This window comes from Daphnia pulicaria, chromosome 6 (genome assembly GCF_021234035.1).
Source record: "Daphnia pulicaria isolate SC F1-1A chromosome 6, SC_F0-13Bv2, whole genome shotgun sequence".
NCBI classification, from domain to species: domain Eukaryota; kingdom Metazoa; phylum Arthropoda; class Branchiopoda; order Diplostraca; family Daphniidae; genus Daphnia; species Daphnia pulicaria.
The window spans coordinates 14420628-14424915 of record NC_060918.1 but is presented as its reverse complement, the minus strand read 5'-3'; the positions used below and the strand labels follow the sequence as shown (position 1 = coordinate 14424915).

Genomic DNA, 4288 nt, shown 5'->3' with positions numbered 1-4288 from the left:
TTTCAAATCAGCAAAATAACCCCTAATTTATCAAAAAAAATTCGCTTCTATCAGTGGAGGGCTTTTTTGGAGGGCTTTTGGAGGGCTTTACACCGCAAAAATTTCAAAAAGCTTAAAATTAAACACAAATTCGAACGTAAGCCGTCGACACAACCGGTGCTCAATATCCCAGTGGTACAGCCCGGTTAAGGTTCACATCTGATAAACAAATACGCATCGCAGGTTAGCTCCTCTCCGGTTGTCGACTGTTCGTTTTACAATGACTGACCCCCAAAAATGTCAACAATTATGCAATTATTTTCATTTGCGCTCAACTTGATGCTGACTTGATCGGGATTTTTATCGCAATTGTGACTGTTAAAAGCCAAAATGCTAACCTCTATACCAAGACCAGCACAAATTGGCTGAAAACCGTCGGACACCACAACTAATAAGTCTTTAGCAGGCTAATAAAAACATGCTACGGACTTAAAATTGTTGGAATTCGGAAAGTACTTTACTTGAGCAATGAGTGTCCTGATGCCGTAGGAAGTTAGAAGTAAGCTGGAAGACATCTCGGAGCGGAAGTGAATGGCGACTTGAAGATCTGGTCACAAATTCGATGCATTACAGGCTATTTAATGCAAAATAAAAGCTTGTATCAGTAAAAAATTGAAATCTTATCCAATTTCAGTAACTGACGCGCACATTTTTATTGGTAAAGTTTATTTTATGAGACCAGACTTGAACCATCAACCTGTGCGTTTGAAATCGAACACACTAACCACAACGCCACGTTCCGATACAAAAATGTAGTAAATCGACGACAAAATCACCGTTACCTGGCGATTTCTGGTTTCTTTTTTTTTTGAAGGAAGTACATGATAAACAATTGCCAACTTAATCAAAGTTCAACAGAATAACGAAATTCTTCACAAAGACCCAAAACGAATTTGATTGGAAGTAGATTCGAACATTTGACCACTCGATTAGGAACCGAAGGTGATAACCACTACACCATGTTTGGGTACAAATTGGTCGGCGATTCGACGACAAAAAAATAGTAGCCTAGAGCTACTGAATTGAACTCTGTCTCTTTTGTTGAGCATTGGACACAGTCAAAAACATAGCAAACCACTAACATAAATTTCAATTATCGAACAACATTCCTTCTAAATTAAAACACACCGCCCGAGAGTTGAACACAGAGCCTCTGTTGATCGAGATTACCGTGCTAGAACGTTAACCATTACACCAACTTAGAATAATTTTTGGCAAAAAAGTTGTTAAGTTATCAAGTACCAATTTTATAGCAGGTAATAAAACGTGCTATAAACATGTTCTAATGGAAAAAAGGTACAATAAAAACAATTTACCTGACAATTAAAGTCCTGATGCCGGTCGTTGGCTGGAAGCGAGAAACGGAGTACCTTCGACGGAACACTACAGGCTGGTGAATGAAAATATTTGTGAAAGCTAATTGTTTTCATTAAAATAAATGAAATCGACAAAAAGTGTACCTGACAATTAAATTCCTGATGCCAGTCGTAGGTCGAAAGTGAGGAAGGCTCTCAATTCGATTGTAAACTACAGGCTGAAAAACAAATTGCAAAATACATACACGTATAAGAATTCGAGTGTTCAAAATTAATACAAAATTTAATTCACATGGTCGTCATTGCTGACACGTGCAACAATTTTTCACCATCTCCAATTTATGTGCTGTCATCGAGAACCGAACCATTAATCGTAGTGTTTGAAATCCAATACGCTAACCACTACACCAAGAGCGGGTGATTATTAGAAGAAAATCGTCGAAGACCATCACTTATGAATTCGTAGCAAAGATTCATGCCATGGGCTTGTTCAAATGGATAAAATAGAACTGAAAAATCTTACCTGACTATGATAATCCTGATGCCAGTCATGGGCTCGAAGAAGGAAATGCAGTCCTTTCGATAACACTACAGGCTAATGAAGGAAAATATAATTTAATCCTAATGTTTTTAATTGCAATGAAATAAACTGCAATGTTTGTACCTGACAATTAAATTCCTGATGCCAGTCATGGGCCGCAAGTGAGGAAGGCAGGCACTCACCTCGATTGTACACTACAGGCTGAAAATTAAAATGCAAAATCCATACACGTATAAGAACTTGAGTGTTCAAAAACAGTACAAAAAATATTCAAATGGTCGTGATTGTTAGCACATACAACAATTTTCAACACCGTTAATTTATGTGCTGTCATCGAGAACCGAACCATTAACCCCCGTGTTTGATTTCCAACACGCTAACCACTACACCACGAGCGGATGTAAATTGGAAGAAAATCGTCGAAGACAATCACTTATGAATTCGTAGCAAAGATTCATGCCATGGGCTTGTTCGAATGGATAAAAGTGAACTGAAAAATCTTACCTGACTATGATAATCCTGATGCCAGTCATGGGCTCGAAGAAGGAAATGCAGTCCTTTCGATAACACTACAGGCTAATGAATGCAAAAATATATTTTAATCCTAATGTTTTTAATTGCAATGAAATAAACTGCAATGTTTGTACCTGACAATTAAATTCCTGATGCCAGTCATGGGCCGCAAGTGAGGAAGGCAGGCACTCACCTCGATTGTACACTACAGGCTGAAAATTAAAATGCAAATTACATACACGTATAAGAACTCGAGTGTTCAAAAACAATTCAAAGGGTCGTGTTTGGTAACTACAAAAATTTTCACCATCGTTAATATAGAAACTGTTATCGAGAACCGAACCATTAACCCCAGTGTTTGAAATCCAACACGCTAACCACTACACCGAGAGCGGATGATTATTAGAAGAAAATCGTCGAAGACAATGACTTATGAGTTCGTAGCAAAGATTCAAACCATGGGCTTGTTCAAATGGATAAAAGTGAACTGAAAAATCTTACCTGACTATGATAATCCTGATGCCAGTCATGGGCTCGAAGAAGGGAATGCAGTCCTTTCGATAGTACACTACAAACTGGTGAATTAAACAAATATTTTCATCATCTTTTTTTTGTAATTGAAATGAAATAAAATGGCAATACTTGTACCTGGCTATGAAAATCCAGATGCCAGTCGCAGGCTTGAAGTAGAAACACAGTCACTGTGATTATATATACAACAGGCCGAGAAATCTAGAATGCAAAACATGAAACAGTTGAATTTGTTGCAATTGAGATAAATGTAATCTATATAAGTCACCTGGCAATTAAGTTTATTGCTTTATTTGGCTGAAAGTTTGAAAAGAGTCGATGAAGCCACCAATTCGTCAAACTTTTTGTCTTGTTACATGTAAGTCAAAACATAAGTCAATCACAAATATTTACGTTTGACAAATGATGAAAGAATTGTATATTTACACTGTATCTATTTGATACACCAGTTTGACTTACCCAATTTGTCTCGAATTTACACAGTTTGGAGTATGAAATCAATCGCAATCGAGAAATCAAAATCGAAGAAATCTATTACTCGAGACAAAATTTGACGTGTCAGTTGTTGTAAACAACAATGATTACCATCGTCTGCTCGATGAGCAACGTGACTCGATATAATATCGATATAATCCTAATTTCTAAATTAATTCGTGTTAACATTAAATAAAGTAGACATTGACCGGGATCGAACCTCGGACCTCTCGCATGGTAGCAGTAGACGCTAACCAATACACCATTATACAGATGAAGTTCAATGTAGAGAATTGGATGTAAAAATATGTCGTAGAGACACGGTGCGTCGCGTTGCGCTCACCTGTGTTTGGCAAGTGTAACGCGACGTGTGTAATTCGAGACACCGAAATGTTTGAAATTACTCTTAAATGAGCTCAATGATGAATATCAGTTTGTGACCAAGTGGTTATCAAGTTCGCCCATCATGTGTGAGAACTCGGGTTCAAATCCCGACAGACACTAATTTCTATAATGAAAATTGCAAATTGCAAATTAATAAATTGCAAAAAATAATAAATTGCAAATTAACAACAGCACCTTGAACAGGGATCGAGCATCGAACCTCTCGCTTCGTAGCCGGGCATGCTATCCAATAGACCATTTGAACGATGATAACAATAAAGGGAATGGGATGTAAAAATATGTCTAAGAGATCCGGTGCGTCACGTCGCGCTCACCTGTGCGTCATGAGCGACGTGACGCGAGACGCAGATATCTTTGAAACAACTTGTCAATAAGATCAAAGCTAAATATTAATTGGTGGTCAAGTGGTTAGCAAGTTAGCTTCCCATGCGTGAGTACTCGGGTTCAAATCCTGATAGCCGCTAATTTC

The 4288-nt window shown here is 37.8% G+C and overlaps 1 long non-coding RNA gene across 1 annotated transcript; it reads right to left on the bottom strand.

Moving 5' to 3' along the window:
* Positions 1-1880: 1880 nt before the first annotated feature.
* LOC124341889 lies at positions 1881-3489 on the bottom strand. The gene is made up of 8 exons (XR_006918663.1): positions 3400-3489; positions 3209-3288; positions 3058-3141; positions 2911-2984; positions 2544-2621; positions 2401-2472; positions 2020-2097; positions 1881-1950 (listed from the first exon to the last, which is right to left on the bottom strand). It is a non-coding gene; the product is annotated as an uncharacterized LOC124341889 (long non-coding RNA).
* Positions 3490-4288: the final 799 nt, after the last annotated feature.